Below are 24,902 nucleotides of genomic sequence, written 5' to 3' on the forward strand. Positions count from 1 at the left end.
CTGTCTTGGTGTGCTTGGACCTTGATAGTTTGTTGGTGATTGTAATGGTCTTCTTCCTCCTCTGATGAGGAGTAGTAGGAAGGATCGGAGGACCAATGCGCAGCGTGGTAAGTGTTCATGATACTTTTAATAGAACACAGAAAAATACGAAATAACAACGTGAAATAACAAAAACCGAAACAGTTCCGTGTGGAACACACAGATGTGGAACACACAGACACAGAAAATAATAACCCACAAATCAAGGGTGAAAACAGGCTGCCTAAGTATGGTTCTCAATCAGGGACAACGATTGACAGCTGCCTCTGATTGAGAACCATACCAGGCCAAACGCAGAAATACCAACTCATAGAAAAACACACCCTGACCATACTAAAACAAAGACATAACAAAATAACTAAGGTCAGAACGTGACAGTGATGTGGACACCAAGGAACTTGAAGCTCTCAACCTGCTCCACTGCAGCCCCGTGGATGAGAATGGAGGTGTGCTCTGTCCTCCTTTTCCCGTAGCCCACAATCATCTCCTTTGTCTTGATCACGTTGAGGGAGAGTTTGTTGTCCTGGCACCACACGGCCAGGTCTCTGACCTCCTCCCTATAGGCTGTCTCGTCGTTGTCGGTGATCAGGACTACCATTGTTGTGTCATCGGCAAACTCAATAATGGTGTTTGAGTCGTGCCTGGCCGTGCAGTCATGAGTGAACAGAGAGTACAGGAGGGGACTGATCACACACCCCTGAGGGTCCCCTAGGTTGAGGATCAGCGTGGCAGATGTGTTGTTACCTACCCTTACCACGTCAGGAAGTCCAGGATCCAGTTGCAGGGGGAAGTGTTGAGTCCCAGGGTCCTTAGCTTATTGATGAGCTTTGAGGGCACTATTGTGTTAAACGCTGAGCTGTAGTCAATGAATAGCATTCTCACATAGGTGTTCCCTTTGTCCAGGTGGGAACGGGCAGTGTGGAGTGTAATAGCGATTGCATCATCTGTGGATCTGTTGGGGCGGTATGCAAATTGGAGTGGGTCTAGGGTTACTGGGATAATGGTGTGATGTGAACCATGACCAGCCTTTCATAGCACTTCATGGCTACAGACGTGAGTGCTACAGGTCAGTAGTAATTTAGGCAGGTTACCTTAGTGTTCTTGGGCACAGGCACTATGGTGGTCTGTTTAAAACATGTTGGTATTACAGACTCGGACAGGGAGAGGTTGAAAATGTCAGTGAAGACACTTGCCAGTTGGTCAGTGCATGCTCGCAGTATATACGCCCTGGCAATCCATCTGGCCCTGCGACCTTATGAATGTTGACCTGTTTAAAGGTCTTACTCACATCGGTTACAGAGAGCGTGATCACACAGTCTTCCCGAAACTGCGGTTCACATGCATGTTTCAGTGTTATTTGCCTCGAAGCGAGCATAGAAGTAGTTTAGCTCGTCTGGTTGGCTCGTGTAACTGGGCAGCTCTCGGCTGTGCTTCCCTTTGTAGTCTGTAATGGTTTGAAAGCCTCCAACATCTGACGAGTGTCAGAGCCGGTGTACGATTTGATCTTAGTCCTGTATTGATGCTTTGCCTGTTTGATGGTTCGTCGGAGGGCATAGTGGGATTTCTTCTAAGCTTCCGGTTAGAGTCCCGCTCCTTGAAAGCGGCAGCACTAGCCTTTAGCTGGGTGCGGATGTTGCCTATAATCCATGGCTTCTGGTTGGGGTATGTATGTACAGGCACTGTGGGGACGACGTCATCGATGCACTTATTGATGAAGCCAATGACTGATGTGGTGTACTCCTCAATGCCATACTTACGGGATTGGAGCATAACATATAAACTTCATGTCACAATATTGCTTATCTGACAGGGTCATAATTTTAAATTGATTGCAGGTGAACATAGACAGACTAATTGGTGTTTTAGAATGTCCAAGGCTGTAATAGCATGAATGACAATGAAAGGGTAAATTATAAGAAAACTTATCAGCTCAGTAAATTGCTTTTATTGCATGTGATGAAGCCAATGACTGATGTGGTGTACTCCTCAATGACATCGGAGGAGTCCGGGAACATATTCCAGTCTATGCTAGCAAAACAGTCTTGTAGCTTATCAATTGTGTCATGGCATCTGTGTCACGTACTGCTGCTCATTCTGTTCACCAGTTCCAGAGGTCAATGTCACCGGCACTCTAGGCTGCACTGAACGGTGTCATTACACGCACCTGGTTCTAATTCCTCACTGATTGTGTTTGTATAAATGTGCCCTTTGTTTCCCCATTATTATAAAAATATATTTACCTTTATTTAACTAGGCAAGTCAGTTAAGAACAAATTCTTATTTTCAATAATGGCCTATGAACAGTGGGTTAACTGCCTTGTTCAGGGGCAGAATGCCAGATTTTTACCTTGTCAGCTCAGAGGATTTAATCTTGCAACATTTTGGTTGCTAGTCCAATGCTCTAACCGCTAGGCTACCTGCCGCACCATAGGGCTGTCGATTATTGTCCCCATGTCCGTTGGTTGTGTGAGTACCTATGCGTTGTCTATTACGGTCTCGTCCCATGTCGTTCAACAAGGTTTACCCTCGCTTTTTTGTTTGAGCACATCCCAGTGTTTTGTATACATGTTTGTTTTAGGTGTATTAACAACCCAGATGATGTATTCCCGCGCCTGTCTCCAAATCTTTTATACCAGCTTGACAATCTACTTCATCTGACCACATTTTTTATTGACTGAGTCACTGCTGCTTCCTGCTTAAATTTTAGCTTGTAAGCAGGAATCAGGAGGATAGAATTATGGTCAGATTTGCCAAATGGAGGGCGAGGGAGAGCTTTGTATGCATCTCTGTGTGTGGAGTAAAGGTGGTCCAGATTTGTTTTCCCTCTGGTTGAACATTTAACATGCTGATAGAAATTTGATAAAACGGATTTAAGTTTCCCTGCATTAATGTGCCTGGCTACTAGGAGCACCGCCTCTGGGTGAGCGTTTTCTTGTTTGCTAATGGCGGAATAGAGCTCATTCAATGCAATGTTAGTTCCAGCTTGAGTCTGTGGTGGTATGTAAAAAGCTACGAAAATACCTATGAAAACTTTAGGTAGATAGTGTCGTCTACAGCTTATCATGAGATACTCTACCTCAGGCGAGTAATAGCTTGAGACTTCTTTAGATATTGTGCACCAGCTGTTATTTACAAAAATACATTGTCCGCCGCAACTTGTCTTAACAGACACCGCTGAGGTAACCTGCCGGTACAGCATATGTTGAAAGTGTCCAAAGTTGAAAGTGTCGTCGTTCAGCCACGACTCCGTGAAGCATACGATATTACAGTTTTGAATGTCCCATTGGTAGTTTAATCTTCCGTGTTGGTCATCAATTTTATTCTCCAAAGATTGCATGTTTTATAGCAGAATGGAGGGGATGAGTAATCACTGTCCTGATATCTAGAAGTTTTTTCCGGTCATAAGACATGGTAGCGGAAACATTATGTACAAAATACGTTTCAAAATAAGTTACAAACAACGCAAATAAACAATCAAAAAAACACAATCGATTGGGGACACGTAAAACGTCAGCCTTCTCCTCTGGCTCCATTGTTATATTGTTTCCATGTCATTTCAAAAACAACAAATCTATGTGATGATGAATCAACGTGGAAAACTGAATGAATTTTCAAAATATAATCAACATATAGGCATTTCTTCTTTACCTAAATCCAATGACATGGTTACGTGTTTTGTAGATTTCATGTTGGATTCAGGTTAGTTGACAACTAAACCAAATGTATATCAAAGGTAGACGTTGATCTGACGTCTGTGCCCAGTGGTTAACTGTAATGAGGCCTGTGTAATTAAGATCTGCCTCCTGAATGTTAGGAGGAGACACTCTGCCTCATGCAATTTGGCTAATTTAATCTTTTTTCCAGTTGTTATTTTTGGTCTAATGTGCCCTCTTCAGGATATTGCATCAATGTTGTGTCATATGCAGGTAGCTTGGAGGGAACCGAAAGGTTGCTGGATCCAGTCCCCGAGCTGACATGGTAAAAATCTGTTATTCTGCCCCCGAGCAAGGCAATTAACCCACTGTTCCCCGGGTGCCGTGGATGTCGATTAAGGCAGCCTTCCGCACCTCTCTGATTCAGAGGGGTTGCGTTAAATGCGGAAGACACATTTCAGTTGAATGCATTCAGTTGTACAATAGACTACGTATCCCCCTTTTCCATATGAAAGCCTAATTTTGCTTCTGATCAGTTTAGAGAATCTTTTGACCAGTCATCATGATAATTAAAAAACAGAAGGTCATGCAGAAATGTCCAGATATGTGGGCCTCAGCTAAGTTCAAAGTCCATGTGAAATCTAAGCAAACAGCATGAGCACTATTTTTTCACAGACCTCAAAGCAGTCAGAACCTCACAAATGAGAGACATGCGTGGAGGGTGACTTATTGGATTGCAAAGAGAAGAAGTAAATTTCACAATATAATGAGGTCATATCGAGTGAGCATTGAGAGGGCAGCTATACATTTGATCCAGAATTGAGTAGAATTGAGATCCAACTCCTTCAGGATGTTTATGGTTCAATTTCAGATTGCGCTGGAGCTTTAGATATGGATTGTTCTGCATTATTTCAACCAAGTGTTCAACCATACTGACTTGTTGATATTGATTGTTTTATAAAAGTCATTTTAATGGACTGCCTGGTGGTTGAGTTTCCTCTCCTCTCTTTCTCTCTAGATACTTACATGATTGGAGCATAACATATAAACTTCATGTCACAATATTGCTTATCTGACAGGGTCATAATTTGAAATTGATTGCAAGTGAACATAGACAGACTAATAGGTGTTTTAGAATGTCCAAGGCTGTAATAGCATGAATGACAATAAAGGTGAAAGGGTCAATTTTAAGAAAACTTGTCAGTTCAGTAAATTGCTTTTATTGCACGTGAAGCACAGTTCACAGGAGGACAGTTAAGTAAGATCAATGAAAGGAAAAATCTCTTTTAACTGGTGCTTCATCCTCTCTCTTTCTGAAACGATTTTCTGAATGGATAAAAGGACAAATTGCATCTATTATTACAGAGTTATGAGTCTTTGTGAAACCAGGACAAAATGCCACTCTCAGAAACAAGGAACAATATGTTTTTGAACAAGCCCAAGTAACACAATTACAACACTTGGACCTATTGAAGTGATTATTGACACTGCTGAATGCTTGATGAGGGCATTCGATTTTGTTTGATGATTAATCTAACGTTTGATACCAGGTGTACAGTTGTCAGTGACTCAAGATATTCTCCCTTGGGCTGTTTAAGCCACATTCACCTATTAAAAACAATACAAAGCAAGTAGTGGGGAACCTAAAAGTAGGGCCTGACATTGTATTTTTATTTTCAGACAAACTGCATCTCTGCATGTTATCATCTCCTCTGTTAGCCAGGTCCTGGCTGCATGAAGAGTTGACTGTGTACATTTTTTCATATAGCTTATGCTGTGATTGGCACAAAATAGTGTGGGGTAACAAAATGATCCCTCAAGTCCCCAAAGCTTGAAGGCTCGTCCATCAAGTAGTGTTCACTGAAGCCCAATCTGTGTGTGCAGTGCTGTGCCAAGCATAGCAAGGGCATTTCACATTACTGTTACCTTGGCCTTAAGATTTACACATGAGTCATAACTGTGACCTCACAAGGGGGGAAGACCCCCAACACGGCCAGAACTTCTTAATGATTACAGTTTATGATGCACAAAGGCCATTTAAGTGCTCACGAGTGGTGCAGCAGTCTAAGGCACTGCATCTCAGTGCAAGAGCCGTCACTGTAGTCCATGGTTCAAATCCAGGCTGCATCACATCCGGCCGTGATTGGGAGTCCCGTAGGGCGGCACACAATTGGCCCAGCGTCATCCAGGTTTGGCCGGGGTAGGCCGTCATTGTAAATAAGAATTTGTTCTTAACTGACTTGCCTAGAGGTTAAATTAATAAAACGTTTTTTAAAAGTATAGTAACTTATAGCCCATAGGTGAGCCTGACTCATCAATAGGTATTGGAAGCTGTAGAAGAATCGAAGAAGAATGAATGAGCATCTGATTTATCTGCTGTGCTTTACTGAGCTGGATGAGGATGATGCTCATTAATTTAAATTAGAATGTATAAGCGCAGCACTCGCTGCATCTATATTGCATTCCTCTAGTGGAATGTAATGTTTTGGACTGAGTGAGGGTTGATTTTCCCAGTGGGATTAATTTAATGCTAACTTTCTGTTTTGGGTTGTTTTCCCATGGTGTATATTTATTTTTGCTGCCATTGCAAAAACTCAGCTGATCAGTATGTTGTCTGGCACAGCGAGTGTTGCAGTAAAAATTCAGTGAGTTGATGAGCCGAGATGAAAGTTGTGTTTACTACTGACCATCAAAAAGCAGGATGGAATAGTGCTGTACTCTATGTCATTTTGTTTTAGGATGGAATTATAATTTGAAAGGTTTTAATTCCTTTCAAATGACTCACTGTAACCCCCAATGATTGCAGTGTACAGTAGCAGGAAGCAAAGTCAAGGGCGTGAGCAACCTTTCGAAATACATTTTTGCTATATTTTTCCTCATGAGTTTCTTCCCCATCCTATTCTAGTTGTCGCACCTTAGGGTACATTTATGAAGGAAGTTAAGGCTGAATTATTCATTTGCTGCTATGAATAGACAAGAACACTGCCATTGAAAAAGACAGCAGCAAACTATTTTAACTTCCTAAGTGGTCTTCTCGCTATCTCTCTCTGTCTCACCCTCTTTCACTGTCTTATTCTGTCCCTTGCTCCCTTAGAATCTCTCTCTGTTTCTCTCTTTATAAGTTTCCCCTTTCCTTTGATATTAAACAAAGACACTGAATATAGGTTTCAAACCTCTCTGATATTACTGTGGAGACTGATTTGGGTCGCATGCTGTCTGTTAGGGGAAAGAAGGGCTGGCTGTGTAAAGTAGCATTGATTAGATGTGACTGACCAGTGATTACTTTAATCAGGCCTCTGATCCAGCTGTAGGTTATGCCCAGTTCAAACTGTCCCCTCACTGTACCACAGCTGTAGGTTATGCCCAGTTCAATCTGTCCCCTCTCTGTACCACAGCTGCCCAGTTCAAACTGTCCCCTCACTGTACCACCGCTGTAGGTTATGCCCAGTTCAAACTGTCCCCTCTCTGTACCACAGCTGTAGGTTATGCCCAGTTCAATCTGTCCCCTCTCTGTCCCCCAGATTGATTCGGCCCAGTTCAATCTGTCCTCTCTCTGTACCACAGCTGTAGGTTATGCCCAGTTCAATCTGTCCCCTCACTGTACCACAGCTGTAGGTTATGCCCAGTTCAATTTGTCCCCTCTCTGTACCACAGCTGCCCAGTTCAATCTGTCCCCTCTCTGTACCACAGCTGTAGGTTATGCCCAGTTCAAACTGTCCCCTCTCTGTACCACAGTTGTAGGTTATGCCCAGTTCAATCTGTCCCCTCTCTCTCTGCCACAGCTGTAGGTTATGCCCAGGTCAATCTGTTCCCTCTCTGTACCACAGCTGTAGGTTATGCCCAGTTCAATCTGTCCCCTCACTATACAACAGCTGTAGGTTATGCCCAGTTCAATCTGTCCCCTCTCTGTGCCACAGCTGTAGGTTATGCCCAATTCAAACTGCCCCCTCACTATACCACAGCTGTAGGTTATGCCCAGTTCAATCTGTCCCCTCTCTGTACCACAGCTGTATGTTATGCCCAGTTAAATTTGTCCCCTCTCTGTACCACAGCTGTATGTTATGCCCAGTTCAATCTGTCCCCTCACTGTACCACATTCTTTATTTGTTGTCCATTGGCTCCTCAGTACTCCAATATTATGACTGTCCTCCTTACCTCACTCCTTAAACAACCCGTCAGGACAAGACCGATAAAGAGGGATAGTAGTGTTCTCTCACAGCTTTGTATATACAATGTATCTGGACGTAGCAGGGTTTATCATTTGGGGAGGGTGTTTAGTTTACATTCCCCAACTGCTGTTTCTCTGGGCTTTTTATAGTACAGAGGACAACCTTGGTGTCACGCTGTCACTCTTCCTGACTGTCTGGCTGTTATAAATATCAGGTTCCGTCTGAGGGATGAGCAATGAGTCTGAAAGCTATTAAGTGTAAAGAACATGGAGGGTAAGGTCACCTTCATAAAGCTGGCCTCAGTAGACACACCAGACATGATCTGCCTAGCTAGGGGATATGGTGATAAAACATATGCATTCTTAATTTGACTTGATTTACCCTATGCTGTTGATTTTGAGCAGCTGTTGAAGTGAATTGGGTGATTCTTGATACATTTATGTTGTGCTTTCAGTATTTAAAAAAAAGGAGGTGCATATTCTGCAGTCCTAGTTATGACCTTGGACATTTTTCATGATCACCTAGCAGATCCTGTGTCCGCAGGAAGTTATGTCTCCGAGCAGTCCAAACGAGAATCATATTTCTCAAGGGGACAAAGATCAAGAATCTAAAACAGCTTGTTTTACATAGTCATTTCCATCATTTAGGGTGGTTATTGGACAGCCCTAATAGAATAGGGCAGTTGGGTATGAAACGTGTATGACTGGTAACTTTGAAATGGAATCCACTTGAATGTAACATCTCCTTCCATGAGCCATTATGGTGGCCCTTGCGGACCCTTGGAGATGGTGTCTATTAGAGTACATTGTGGGCATTACATAAAAAACACAATGACTGAAGTATTTATGGTTTTATCTCTCCTGGGATTAATTGGGTATTGCATCTAGTCCCTCCCAGGAAATGAAAAGAGAAAGACGAAGGAAAAACTCAGAGAATTAATGTCTGATGTTTGCTCGGTGTTCACTCACTAGTATCAGCACTGGATTGTTAACCTGACAGATCGATACAGATTGGTGGTTTTTACAGAGGACCCTGTCATGATTGACAGGACCTTTCCGATGAACCTGCTCCTCATCCACAACGGACTTGAAAGGAAACACAGGTTCCTCCCAGTTAGTTCTGGGACAGGTGCAATGGAAGTGCGTCAGATTCTCTCTGAAATGTAAAGGTTGATTTGACATACGGTGAAGGAACTTTTACAAATCAGAACTTAAAAACTCAGAAAGCCTACAGCTATTGTCTAATTTTAACTCCAGAGAAGAGAGGACAAAAACAAGCATCTCACCTGCTTTTTTTACTATAATGCTTCAAATTTAAGGGAGATTGTTGTGACAAGTTGACGACCTTGAGGTTTTTCATAAATGTTCCTTTTCTAAACTCAGCGAGATGATGATTGTGATATGCATTGTGGAACGTGCTACCACACCATTGTCACCATTGGCCTGGTCATATTTCTAGCTAAACAACTCACAGCTAATTAACATTTACCTCATTCAGAGTGGCAGTCACAACAAATCATTGAAATATATCACATAAACTATGCAAACAGGGGAGGGGACATTTATGTACTTTTCTGACAGATCCCGGATGTGGGTTTAAAATAAATTCTAAGTACATAAAACACCTAAGGTCAAGTGAATAGCCATGTCTCTTCTTAGATCAGCTGAGTGTTTCAATGGCCACTGTAAAGGGGTTACTGATTAACTAAATACCTTTAGCTCTGTTTAGAATAATGTAATCGCGCTAGCACTGTCGCCGCTGTGCACACATTAAGAAAAACACATGCTGGCTGCTCATTGATATATGTCAGTTCCATGGTAATACAGATTTTATTTGTCAAGTGTGTTTCCCGGACTCGCTGGTGATGCTGGATTAAATGTGACTTCTACCTCTGTCCGCCCAGATGTTTAGCTTTAGCACTTTGATGTCAGTTGGGTAAGAAACAGAAGGTACAAGGGCAGTATTCATGAAGGTGAATGGGGACATTATTTGAAAGCACTGATGTCATTTAACCTAGTTATGATAATGTGCTACATAGAAATTCCAGTATTTTCTAATAATTTAAATGCCCTCAGGTAAAAAGGCATCATTGTTATTTTTTTTAAATGCAATAATTGCTGAATTGTTTGCCCATTTAAACAAATACCTAGACTGATATTTGAAGTGATCTGCGTACTAAAGAGTTCAGGAAGAAAGGAATGACGTTTTCCTGTGTATTTGGTTTCTCTGAGAGACCACTCGCCCTCGCTTTGTTTGCCACCCCAGCAGTTTGGTCCAAAGCAGGGGAAACTAATTGACTTGTTTTGACTCAGATGTTTTTATGTGCCTTTGGGATAGACCTGAGGAGAGAAGTATAACTTATTATCAGTGACTTTAGAAATAATTTAAAGAAACAGTGTGTGTGGGTGGTGATGAATTAGAGGAATTATGATAGATAAAGAAAATCCAAAACACATGAAGTGTGCAATTATAATGTTTTTTTTTTTGTCTACAAAATGATCACAATTAAATCTTGTGTTTATTGATTGATGTTATTCAAGCAGCAAAGTAGTGTTATTTTCCTAGGTAACCTTATTTTCTCTGAAGATATCCCAAATAACTGGAAGCAATCTGCTGCCTTGGTAATCTGATCAAAGAACCTGGAGGTTGAATCAATTTGCCACAACACCAATTTAACTCTTATCTTGACGATTGTTGTGTTGAAACACTTCTGTCTTTGATTTGGTATGACGAGTTTCATCAAAGCTAAAGTCTAATTATAGGGACTCTGAGTAATTGTCGGCCTCATTACCAAAATGTTATTGTTTGTTGCTTATTTTAAGTTGCTGTGTTTATACCAATTACGACCTCCATGCAAGACTTGATATGCCATCATCATGCTTCGTGTCCTCCTGTTTGTGTGAGAAATTATTCGTCACACTTGATACATTAAAATCTTGGAGCTTTCCACGCCCCTGTTGACATTGGAGCTAGATTAGAAGATATACAAAGGACTGTTGTTGCCCTCAGTTCATCATAGTGTTGGTTCTTGGGCGTGTCCAATATCTGTACAAACACTTCACAAAACAAGCATTTGGAATAAATGAACCCAATACAAATACTGTGGAGTAGAGCTCATCTTAAACACTCATATTTCACAGTCTGCGTGTCCACTAGGAGATCATATCAGTGTGGTCATGACAAATTGGTGCAAGGAACTTTCATTCCAGGCGGAGGTCACTCTGGGACATGGGTGGGGAAGCAGAGAATAACCGTATAATGGCTTTGGTCTTCCCGCCAGGGAATTTAGTGTTTCTCCCACACTCTCCAGACACTTATCAGTACATAATGTATGAGACAGAGATAAACACGGAGAAGTAAAAGATAAGTCATAATCAGACTTGTATTTTTATTTTGGGAGGGGGTACCAAATGGCTACTGCTCTCGACTCCTTGGTGCTGCAGGGATTGCCAAACCGCCTGAGCATTTACAGTCTACCATGTTTACCTACTGATCTCGTCATTGAGTAATACACTCACTCTGAAGGCTGTTTAAATAAGTTTAAGGGCCACCTTGATCGGTTGTGACGTCTGAAAACATTGACTCAAGAGGGGCTCTTAAGGAGAAAACGGTGCTGTTGATAAAGAGGGAAGCGGTTTAGGGCAGACTTCCAGAGAACCTTCAACCTGTGCCAGACTGCTGGGGGCATACAAGTCATTTATTTTACTAGGGTTGGAGACCAACTTTTACGCTTTTGGATCAACTACCGTGAAGGGAAAAATACACATTGGGTACAGTATGAGGGGTCTGGCGGGCCACTGGCTATGTGGTTGTGGTGTTATAGCCTACAGCAATTCTGAAATGGTATTTAACCCTTAGAAAATTGTCACAGTGGTGAGTGTAACGCATATGACACAGTGTTAAATAAATAAAGGGTGTTAAAAAGTTATGACTACAAGCTCAACCTGCGGGCTTCCTGGCTAAACTGTATGTTTTTATAGATGGCGTGAGAGCCGCCTCATTTTACGTACAGTACCTCTGACCAGACACTACGTTACTATAAGCACCAAGATGAAAATACATAGATTTAACACTTACAGAACATGTCTCTGGGTTCTGGTCTGCTGTGTGGTTCTCCTCACACTATGTGGCTATGTATTAGGCTACTACTCATATTGTATATTAGCAGTACCACTGACCCAGTAGAGATGAAGACTTTTCCCTCTCATCATGGCGCCATGCTGTGACAACAGTCAAGAGGAGTCATTACTCTCCATCCTCGTAATGTCTTCATAGCAGGACCGTACGGTCTCTATTCCACCACTTATACTCCCCGCACGCCAAGGCACCAACAAACTCTTATTTTTCTGTACGCTAGTAATGAGAGTCGCTAAATGGAAAATGAGCTCAGGCCTTGTTCCTGATGCTAACTAACAAGAGACTCTCTACTGGCTATTCCCCTATCGCTGTCGGGAACAGTGACAGACAGAACACGCAACACTGTGTCTGGCAGCTCTGGCAGGGTAGCAATCGGTAAGCATGGTTAATCTATCACTCGCCTGTCCCCATTGGCATTCAAGGCCCATTAGCTGTATGTTTCATGTACCCAATGAAACATACAGTTGTAAGTGATAAAACAACTTGCTGTGCTGTAAGACTGCTAGGCAATTGGATGTGTATAAATTCTAACGCTTTTGTTCGGGTTTCAACTGTAGGTTTGGAGAAAGGCATGAAATAGAATTTTGAAATAAGTCTTTACCCTGGGTGGTAATCTATAAGAAATGTTCTCTCTCACCCATAGACCCTTCTATTTGGCTTCTAATCCTTTGTTTTTAGTGATTTTGTAATGTATAGCCTCTTATGCTGTTTCCTTCAAAGCCTCTTAGCAATCTGTGACTTCTGTGTGAGCTCATGGTGTCACTGCATGCATTCATACTTTATTTGTTTTGAACATTAAATTAAAGAGCAGCTACTATAAATAAGATCACACCCGTATCAAAACATCTAAAGAGCACATATTAATATTGTAAGAGGTAAACAAACAAACAAACAAAAGTGAAAGCAGCAGTGTTGACTATGTACTCAAAGTAAGAGAGAAGCAAGTAATTCAAGGACACTAAGCTGTCTCGCTCTGTGATTCACAGTAAAATGCAGGGATCCTGCAAGCCAAGTCTCTGCCAGTACAGAGATGACTTTCACCTGTTTTTTTCTACTATGAGGCCTTACTGAGTACATAGTCTGTTACTTCTGGACATAATTGTACCTCAGAGTTAGTACTCTTCCAAAGTGGTCCCAAGTGGTTCCTTTGTATACTTGGCATGTGTGAATAGGATTGGAATGCGACAGACCTTCTGGTACACTGCATGCATGCTTGTGTGTGTGCAGGTGGAGGGTATAAACTATTATAAGCTGGGACCTCACGATACGATACTATCACGATACTTAGGGGCCGATGCGATAAGTATTGCGATTCTCACAATATGTTTGGAACATCGAATCGCAATAAAATCACAGTATCGAATCAAAATACATATAGATACATATAGATACATATAGATACATATAGATACATATAGATACATATAGATACATATAGATACATATGTATTTTGATTCGATACTGTGATTTTATTGCGATTCGATGTTCCAAACATATTGCTCACCATATGTCTGCTGCAGAGGGACAAGAGAGACCCATGAGAAAATGAGTTTTGATCAGTCATGGAAATAAAAGTGTTGAAACAAATTTGCTCCCTATTTAAAAAGAAGATGGAGAACAAGCTATAAAGGAAAATACTGGAGTTTTGGTGCAGGTACAGCCAACTAGCGCAAAAATAATATTGCAATTTTGTCAAAACGATACAATACGATATAGATTTTTTTTCCCCCCATCACTACTAGAAGCATACTTTTTGTGTGGCATGGTGACAAAATTGGGGCCATGCTCATTATGAAAAGGTCAACTGAAAATAAGAGATTGATTCATGGGTAGACAGATGTGACCAGCAGGCACCTTTACAGAAGGTAATCATATAGGGCTATATTTGGCTGTTCAGGAGGAAGCAGTGACTGAGATGATACAACAGGATACACCCTGGCCAACTGCAGCCGTGTGTGTGTAGATGAGAAAATGTATCTTAGTTACATTTTACGACTTTAAAGTTTAGGTTCACACTTATTTTAAGCATAACCCTGTCATAAAAGCTGACATAACTCATCATAACCTGTCATAACATTGTCATAACACTGTTATGACACTTATTTAGACACTTATTTAGACATATTGTGATATTTTATTTCCTCGGAATAATTGTAAACATAAACAAACAAACAGGCAAATATCAGTAACGGATTTAGCTCCACGGCCGACAGAGGAAAGTGGTCAAATAAAAACAATAATCAGTCTTATATAACAACATGGTGTTTCTAAACTAGCTTCCTACGGTCACTGGCGTCTTTATTTTCATTGGAATCGCACATAATGAGTCCAAACTTTTCATAGAATCTGGAGAAAATTTATGTAAACAGTTTTGCTGCTCCCAAAGGTGATATATTTTTTTTTTATAAAACATTGGTGATAGGATACTGATGAATTAGGCTACTGTGCACCTCCTCTGGCAAAATATATGTCATAACCAACTTCCTTACCGTGAAGGCCAGCTTTTGGCAGGTCTAAAATATCCGAAGACGAGGCTAAACTTCTCTGCTGTTTTGATCCCTTATCTACCACATTGTGGGCAACGTGAAGCGCACCTGTGCACATGCGCAGATACTCCGTGTGACTGTGTGAGGGAAAAGTGTTGCGTCGCACTCATCTAAATATCTACGTGATGTTTGTTGCAACGTCATCTCGCTGAGTCTACCTTTAGCGTCAGCCTAAAATTGATCCCCATACCGTAAGTCCTAAAAACAACAACGATTGTAGTCAAATAGCCATCTCTTAACATTCTGTATGAGCCTTACTTAAAACCTTTAAAAATAGTTGTATTGTATTCCAGCCAAGTTGCCACGGACTACTCCCTCTGGTCAATCGAGCTATGATAGATTAATTATTTTTGCCAGGACTCTCTGTGTGTCCTCTGCTGTGTTTGAGCGAGGGTGAACAATGGTGCGTGTAGAGGGAGAGATGGGGGAGAGAGATAAAGTATACAGGAAAGCGCTTGTAGACATGGTGTCCATCCCGTCACAGAGAAAAGGGGTGGCTGTCCTAGCCCCTAAAGAAGGATCCGTACCTCTCTTTGCACATAAACACAACAAGGTGTTGTTGAGATGAGTTACACTCTCTGTTCAAGGAGGTGATCACTCGTGAGTTTCTCGAGCAAATTCCAAGCTCATATTTAAAGAAACCTTTCCCTGTGCTAAGGGGTGTTTACATTGGAGGGAGTGTGTTTTTTTCCCTCCTTCGAGTGCCTGTTCAATAGGCGACTGGCCACACTGCCTTTTAAGGATGGATCGTGATAGTGTATCGTTGGAATTGAAACGTGTATAGAATCTCATGCTTTATTGTGAGAGGGGTATGACTGTACACTTTGAGATAATATCTTAACAAATGATTATCTTTAGTAATTGATAGTGCACAGAGAGCATTTCAGAAATGAGTTAGAACACGCATCAAGAGGTAGGCTATAATCTAGATAGACCATACTATACTTTACACTCAAAAGGGTTATTCGGTTGTCCCCATAGGATAACTCTTTTTGGTTCCAGATAGAACCTTTTTGGGTTCCATGTAGAACCCTCTGTGGAATGGGTTCTACATGGAACCCATAACTGTTCAACTTGGAACCAAAAGGTTCTACCTGGAACCATCAAGGGTTCTTCAAAGGGTTTTCTTATAGGGACATAATATTGATTGATATAATTAATAGTTGTTTTTTCCTCCCCTCCATACGTAGATAGCAAGCTTAAAGGGATACTTCGCGATTTGGACAATGAGGACCTTTATCTTCCCCGAGTCAGATTAACTCGTGGATACAATTTTTGTCTCTGTGTGCAGTTTGAAGGAAGTTGCTAACTAGCACTAGCGCAATTGCTAACTATCGTTAGCGCAATGACTGGAAGTATATGGTTATCGGCTAACATGCTATAGGCCCATAGACCAATTAGATACCCATAGACCTATGGCTCGCAAAACTACCTCTAACTTCCTTCATTTTGGATACAGAGACATAAAAATGATATCCACGAGTTCATCTGACTCTGTGGTAGTAGATAAATGATGATCCCTTTAAGGTCTGGTCTAGAAGACTGTGTGTGCTGTACTGTCAGAGTGAAGGTCCTAGCCTTGTGTTTGATAGATCCCTGACTGAGCCTGGCGCGGGAGGCTTTGTGGATTCCACCAGACTCTTTAGGGAGGCTGTCAGGAACTGTGAAAATCCCATGATCCTTTGGCAGCTGCTAGAAACGGGACAACATCCTTTTCGTTTTTTCTTCTCATTGAGCTCTAGTCGACTCAAATGTTCCTGTTTATAAGTAATGATTCCAATGTAAGCATTCCAGAGGGAGACATTGTTGTAGTACTTTGAGTCTCTACTAAAGATGCCACAATAAAAAGTCCTTTCCTTACTGCCTATCATAATAAAAGAGCACAAACAAAGTTAGCCATACTTTATAGTGGACTGTTTCTTGGTATCAAGGATAGGGTGCAAGGGTACAGGTAACTGCCAAAATAATGGGACCATTTAAGTTGAAAGCATTTACTTCCACACAGGTGTGGTTTCTGAGTTATTTAAGCAATTAGCATCCCATGTTTAGGGTCATGTATGAAATGTTGGCACCTATGGCTAGAAGAAGAGATCTCAGTGACTTTGAAAGAGGGGTCTCAAAGGGAGTTTAAAGGGTGTGTGTGTGTGTGTGTGTGTGTGTGTGTGTGTGTCTCAGTCACCAGATCTCAACCCAACTGAACACTTATGGGAGATTCCGGAGCGGCGCCTAAGACAGCGTTTTCCACCATCATGAACAAAACACCCAATTATGGAATTTCTCCAGTTACAGACACTTGTAGAATCTATGCCAAGGTGCATTGAAGCTGTTCTGTCTTCTCGTTGTGGCCAAACACCCTATTAAGACACTTTATGTTGGTCTTTCCTTAAAGACCTGCCCTGATGCTAAACTGGAACTGTAGACTTCTGGATTCTCCTAAAATAAACGTATTCTGCTTGGGTTTATCACAAGAAACAGCACAGATAAAGTCATCCTATCGTATTTTGGGAAAAAGTGTGTTTAGTCTTACGAACTCAAATACCTTTGTGTACAGTATGTTTTGAATATATTGTTAATCAGCAAATTGAACAGCTAATCTCAGTGAATGTGTTGACTGTTCCAAGAGCGAATATGTTCTATGCACAAATCACAATTTCAGTATACTAGACAGTATTGGATATAAAGATAAATAATGTCTATTCAGTCATTGAAGTCAAAGCATTGCCTCATAAGGATTGAAACATCTAATGTATAAGAAATGTGGGTCATTCCATGGTATTGTGTTTGTTAGACAGGATCAGACTTATTGTTCAATAAAACAGGTTCGATGACTCCACAGCAGACACAGTGACCACAATCTGCTCACAAGATCTCGTTTCACCCTCGAATATATCCCACTGACAGAATTTACTATTCATTTTGGCAGGAAAAAACAATTACGTTTGTCTACATGCTCCAGTTTGGGTGTGTATCAGTCTGGCCATTGGTTCTGTGTAAAGCCAAGCTCCCATGATCAATGCCATGCTGGTAAATATCTATTATGTGCTCCAGAATTCATTGGTAGTTCATTCATTGGGACTGAAGGGATTTTATTAACATAATCCAGTGCACATTTTCTCAGATCACCATTAGTGCTTATTCACACTGGCAGGATTCACACTGCCCACTCAGTTTTGCATTATCATGGCTCACACTTTCTAGACCATCCAGTAATTGGTATTGTATGTGCATATGTGGGCATGGTATAGTCATGGTTGAAATTCAAGGCAATTTCAATCAAGGTTTATTAAATAAACTGCTATGTACTTTAGTGCAATTGTATGTCCGGTTCATGGTTTGAAATGGTGCCATAATTTCTCTCTGCAGCACACTGTAACAGTGTTTCCCTTATATTCATTTAGCAAAAATGATGCATTTTTATTATATATATATATATATATATATGCCAAGATGCGCTTTTAAATGGATAGTCGTTGGCCACTGACTGGAAGTATGGGAACAGCTAGAAAAGGGGCTGCTGTAAAACACCCATGCACACAGGTGTTATGCATTGGTGCTGCAAGGTGAATCACCCCAAAGTGATTTAGACATTATCATATCTCTTTTATTTTTTTCATGTTTCTGCAGGTTTCTTTTACTGTGTTGATGAAATGGTCCAGATTTGTCCATTCGGCCGTCACGATGGATTCCTGGCTTTTGACATACAGTATGGGATTGATGTGTCTCACCATGCAGTGATAAATGCTTCAAAATGTCAAAGAACAGGTAGTGTAAGGATGGGGAAAATGAGTATCGATCCCCTATGTCTCCAAAAAGACCTGGAGACAGTTTTTATAAAGCAGCTCGAAGCTAAGCCTAAGTATTTAAAGGGGCAATCTCCAATTGGTACATCAATTTTGGACTTTTAAATAATACTCATTGATTATTGAAGATTATAAACTTTGTGGTTTGAGCCCTGAATGCTGATTGGTTGACAGCCATGGTATATCAGACCGTATACCACGAATATGACAAAACATTTATTTGAACTGCTCTAATTACATTGCTAACCAGTTTATTATAGCAATAAGGCACCTCTGGGGTTTCTGGTATATGGCCAATATACCATGGCTAAGGGCTGTGTCCAGGCACTCAGATTTACATCGTGCCTAAGCACAGCCCTTGGCCATAGTATATTGGCCATATACCACACCTCCTCGGGCCTTATTGCTTAAATATAATTTACAAATGCCTCATGAGCTTAGTTCAACTGTTGTTCTCCAACAGAACCCCAAAACATAAGCTTGTTTTACTCCACACTGTATAGCGTCAAAAAATTGTAAAACTATCATTTTGATCTCATGGATGGTCAGATCTTGTATCCATAGCTTTGTCTATGAATTTGACAGTGGTTACATTTCTCCAGTCCCATCCCTCAGCTATTCACCAAAAACAGTGGTGGGGTGTGCAGAACTGCATATTGCCCCTTTAATGAGTCTTTAAGGAGTAAAAATATCCATCCTGTCATGTATTGTCATGTTGTGTCTTGTTTCTGTCCTTTCCCTTCACCCTGTCTCCCTCTGCTGGTCGTTATTAGGTTACCTTTTCTCCCCCTCTTTCCCCCAGCTGTTCCTTGTCTCCTCCTAACTACCTCGTCACCCCTTTTCCCACCTGTTCCCTTTTTCCCTCTGATTAGTCCTCTATATCTCTCTCTGTTCCTGCTCCTGTCTTGGTCGGATTCTTGTTTGTGTTGTTCATGCCTGAACCAGACTATCGTCATGTTTGCTGCAACCTTGTCCTGTCCTGTCGGAACCTGCCGGTCCATCTGAGCCTACGTTTTGTTTTGTTATTAAAGAAGCTCTGTTTACGTTAATTCGCTTTTGGGTCCTCATTCACGCACCGTAACACATCCTGCTTGAGCACTTCACCACAGCTGAGATATAGCAGAATTCTAACTGACCATGACAGAAAACAAGGTAATCGTTTGCCTCTAGTGCTTGTCTGCCAAATGCTCGATGATGTACATTTCAGTGGAAAATACTGTATTCTCCTCTCCCCAGCCATTTTGTTGAGTAAAGATTTGTTGTGTGACAGAAAGACAAGTGCTTCTCATCACTGTTATTGTGTGTCCCTGTGTTGAATCGCACTTTATTCAAATTTAGGAATGTGAGGTCCTGTATCTCTGACCCCATGGGGTAATTCTTTGGTGTGGTGGTTGTCACGTGTCAGGTTAAAGTAGGAGTAACCTGGTATTCTGGCATTTTGGCTTATTCCCTCTGGACTTAGAATAACCACATCCTGTGGGCCTGGTACAGTAGCCCCAGGGAGTCATAATCCTCTCTCTCTTTCTCTCTCTCTTTAATGAGAAGTTGACAATGAAAGCACATTTCCTTATGTTCAATCAGTAATACTTACAGAGACGCATTTTCTCTTTCAGGTATTTTGCCAATTTAAAGATGTTTAGCCCTCATTAGTGACACCTTTATATTCAGTGGAATTTAGTTCATAAAGAATTCTGTGCGTTGTGAAGGCTATCTTTGTTTTTTATCATAAAGAGGAGGAACTTGGTGTGTGTGTGAATGAGAGAGTGTGTGTGTGACGTGAGTGTGTGGGTGTAAGAGTGGGGGGTAGGTATGGTTTCTTTTAAAATCTGTTTCAATGTAGGCCCACTGGGCACAAACATCTATTCTACGTTGGTTCAATGTAATTTTTTTGAAATGACATAGAAACAATGTTGATTCAACCAGTGTGAGCCCAGTAGGTGCCTACATTTGTGTGTGTGTGTGTGTGTGTGTGTGTGTGTGTGTTTCTGAACATGTTACTCTTCTATCCCTTGCCACAGATGGCTGAGTGCAGCTTGGGGCACATGGGGTAAAGCAGCAGTGCATTGTGGGGCAGTGGGGGTACTGTCAGGGCACAGGTGTGAGGCATCAAAAGAAGTGCTCTAGGGGGATGTGGCTGAGGGTGGCAGGTGTGCCCACTGGTGCCAGGTCAACTCTGGTGTCCCACACCTAGTCTGGCCCAGGGTAGCAGCTGAGGCCAACAAAGCCTTCAACAGAAACGTCAGATAAGGTTATATACAGAATTCAACAAACTCAAACTGAAATGTATAATTGTAATGGGTACCATTTTAGTATGGCATGAAAATAGTTTATATTTAAACATGTGAACTATTTCCATCACTCTCCCAGAAAATATAATTGGACCATTTCTTAATGAAATTGCATTCATCAGGTTGTCTGCCTGCCAAAGGAAGAACTCTCCTCAATGGTTTCATATCCAGTGGGCCATCACAGCAGCAGAATCCAATAACTAATTAGCAAACATCCTGGGGAAAACAAACCGCTCTCTGAGCTTTCAGACAGCGAGACGAGGAGATTCAGAGCCAAAGAACTGGGAGTGGGAATGCTCCCTCCATCCGTTTTCCCCTCTTCAAGCCCGTACTTGGTTTGCCCAAGAGATCCAGATGTAGACATTGTTGTGTGAGTGTGAGCACATAATGTGATGGAGTGCAGAGTGCTCTAGCTAGCTTATAACTTCATTCTCACTCGGATTCAGTCCTTGGCGTTGTGTTCTGTGGCGTTGTTAGCCTCTTCTCTGCTCTTCTCCTCTCTCCCCTCCATCCCCCTTGTCTCAGCTCACTTTCTTTCCAAAAATGACAGCAGGCAAAACGTTTGTTGTAGTCAACTTTAGTTTGGAGGCTGGAGGCTCCCTTTGACTCTAAATATAGTAAGATGGCGCCGGAGAGAATGGCTGCCGTTTCATGGGCTCTTAACCTACCATGCTATTTTGTTTGTTTTTTTGCATTTTTTGTAACATATTTTGTATATAATGTTGCTGCTACCGTCTCTAATGACCGAAAAGAGCTTCTGGAAATCAGAACAGTGATTTCTCACCTTGAACTGGACGAAGAATTTCTCTTTAATGAGTCGGACGCCCGAACATGCCCTCATCTCTATCGTTCGCAGAAGAAAGAGACGGAAAAGATATTGTGGAAAGAGATCGAGGTGCCTTGTGAGGATCCGTCGACGAGTGGTTAATCTGCCCTTACCATCCAAACTACTGGCCAACGTACAATCGCTGGAAAATAAATTGGACGAGCTAAAAGCATGTATATCCTACCAACGGGACATTAAAAACAAATATTTTACAGAGTTGTGGCTGAACGACGACATGAATAACATACAGCTGGCGGGTTACACACTGCATCGGCAGGATAGAACAGCGGCCTCTGGTAAGACAAGGGGTGGCGGTCTATGTATATTTGTAAACAACAGCTGGTGCACGATATCTAAGGAAGTCTCAAGGTTTTGCTCGCCTGAGGTAGAGTATCTCATGATAAGCTATAACCACACTATCTACCTAGAGAGTTTTCATCTGTATTTTTGCGTAAATACCCCCACAGACCAATGCTGGCACTAAGACTACACTAATTAGCTGTATACGGCCATAAGCAAACAGGAAAACGCTCATCCAGAGGCGGCGCTACTAGTGGCCGGGAACTTTAATGCAGGGAAACTTAAATCCGTTTTACATCATCTCTATCAGCATGTTAAATGGGAAAAAAGGGGAAAAAACTCGACCACCTTCACTCCACACACAGAGAGCTCTCCCTCGCCCTCCATTTGGCAAATCTGTCTATAAGTCTATTCTCCTGATTCTTGCTTACAAGCTAAAATTAAAGAAGGAAGCACCAGTGACTCAATAAAAAAGTGGTCAGATGAAGCAGATGCTAAACTGCAGGACTGTTTTGCTAGCACAGACTGGAATATGTTCCGGGATTCTTCTAATGGCATTGAGGAGTATACCACATTAGTCACTGGCTTCATCAATAAGTGCATCGATGACGTCGTCCCCACAGTGACTGTACGTACATACACCAGCCAGAAGCCATGGATTACAGGCAACATGCTCACGGACCTAAAGGGTAGAGCTGCCGCTTTCAAGAAGCGGGACTCTAACCCGGAAGCTTAGAAGAAATCCCGCTATGCCCTCCGACGAACCATCAAACAGGCAAAGCTTCAATACAGGACTAAGATCGAATCGTACTACACCAGCTCGTCAGATGTGGCAGGGCTTGCAAACTATTACAGACTACAAAGGGAAGCACAACCGAGAGCTGCCCAGTGACACGAGCCTACAAGACGAGCTAATTTACTTCTATGCTCGCTTCGAGGCAAGTAGCACTGAAACATGCATGAGAGCACCAGCTGTTCCAGAAGACTGTGTGATCATGCTTTCTGCAGCCAATGTGAGTAAGACCTTTAAACAGGTCAACATTCACAAGGCCACAGGGCCAGATGGATTACCAGGACGTGTACTCTGAGCATGCGCTGACTAACTGGCAAGTGTCTTCACTGACATTTTCAACATCTCCCTGTCTGAGTCTAATACCAACATGTTTCAAGCAGACCACCATAGACCCTGTGCCCAAGAACACTAAGTTAACTTGCTAAATTACTACTGACCCGTAGCACTCACGTCTGTAGACATGAAGTGCTTTGAAAGGCTTGTCATGGCCCACATCAACACCATTATCCCAGAAACCTTAGACCTACTCCAATTTGCATACCGCCCCAACAGATCCACAGATGATGCAATCTCTATTGCATTCCATACTGCCCTTTCACACCTGGACAAAAGCAACACCTATGTCCCTGTTCACTCATGACTGCACAGCCAGGCACGACTCCAACACCATCATTAAGTTTGCCGATGACACAACAGTGGTAGGCCTGATAACCAACAACGACGAGACAGCCTATAAGGAGAAGGTCAGAGACCTGGCCGTGTGGTGCCAGGACAACAACCTCTCCCTCAACGTGATCAAGACTAAGGATATGATTGTGGACTACAGGAAAGGAGGACCGATCATGCCTCCATTCTCATCGACGAGGCTGTAGTGGAGCAGGTTGAGAGCCTCAAGTTCCTTGGTGTCCACATCACCAACAAACTAACATGGTTCAAGCACACCAAGACAGTCGTGAAGAGGTCATGACTAAACCTATTCCCCCTCAGGAGAGTGAAAAGATTTGTTTCAAGATTTTGTCCTCAGATCCTCAAAAGATTCTATAGCTGCACCATCGAGAGCATCCTGACTGGTTGCATCACTGCCTGGTATGGCAACTGCTCGGCATCCGACCGCAAGACACTACAGAGGGTAGTGCATACGGCCCAGTACATCACTGGGGCCAAACTTCCTGCCATCCAGGACCTCTATACCAGGCGGTGTCAGAGGAAGACCCTAAAAATTGTCAAAGACTCCAGCCACCCTAGTTATAGACTGTTCTCTCTGCTACCGCACGGCAAGTGGTACCGGAGCTCCAAGTCTAAGCCCAAGAGGCATCTTAACAGCTTCTACCCCCAATCCATAAGACTACTGAACATCTAATCAAATGGCTACCCAGACTACTTGCATTGCCCTCCCCCCCCCCCTCTTTTACCCTGCTGTTACTCTGTTATTTTCTATACAAAAGTCACTTTAATAACTCTACCTACATGTATATATTACCTCAACTACCTCGACTAAATGGTGCCCCAGCACATTGACTCTGTACAGGTACCCCCTGTACAGGTACCCCCAACAGCCTTGCTATTGTTATTTTACTGCTGCTCTTTAATTATTTGTTACTTTATTTCTTTTTTTTTTTAGGTATTTTTCTTTAAACTGCATTGTTTGTTAAGGGCTTGTAAGTACGCATTTACTTACATTTACTTACATTTGTCTACACCTGTTGTGTTCGGTGCATGTGACAAATAAAATTTGAGTTGACTTAAAACAAATAGTTTTCTTCATTATCCCTGTAAAGGTCAAGTTAGAATCTATCTCTTGAAATAGAGTTTCAATATTTCAGTTTCAATATTTCCCTCTATAATTCTGTAGTGTTTATCTGTATTATGTGTGCGCGTTGGTGTGTGTATTTGTGTGCACATATTTGTGTTATTCTGGGCATGGGAGGTACCTCTTCTAACACTCACTGGCCGTGGCTGTCCTTGGGCGAGAGAGCCTGTAATGTTCTGTTCTCTATCCTATCAGTGAGATTAACAGACAGGCCATGAATGGTGGTCGGAAAGGACTGTGATGTATTTTACTGAGACACAGGAGCTGAATTGAAATAAAGGCTACCACCTGTATGCTAAGTCACACCAGCAGTCTGACAGGAGATGTGTCCAAGCCTTGGTGTTGTTTACAGCGTTACTGTAATTGTGTTTTTAAAGATGCTCCTTGCAATCAGATTGAGGCTGTGGATCTATCACATGATGGCATGTTGTGCTGCGCTACTGTTCTGGCAATTTGCAAGATCAGAGGACTGTTTTTGTAATGGACACTCCTACAAAAAACTTCACGTGACTTTAATCTTCAAAAGCTAAATTGCTTGTG

The 24,902-nt window shown here is 42.0% G+C and overlaps 1 protein-coding gene across 1 annotated transcript in view; it reads left to right on the top strand.

The window, feature by feature from the left end:
• LOC110529681 (muscarinic acetylcholine receptor M3-like) overlaps window positions 1-24,902 on the top strand; it is a 105,841-nt gene that overhangs the window by 78,057 nt on the left and 2,882 nt on the right. The gene's annotated exons all lie outside the window — the stretch shown is intronic.

Source organism: Oncorhynchus mykiss, chromosome 1, assembly GCF_057628025.1.
Source record: "Oncorhynchus mykiss isolate SJ-2025 chromosome 1, ASM5762802v1, whole genome shotgun sequence".
NCBI classification, from domain to species: Eukaryota; Metazoa; Chordata; class Actinopteri; order Salmoniformes; family Salmonidae; genus Oncorhynchus; species Oncorhynchus mykiss.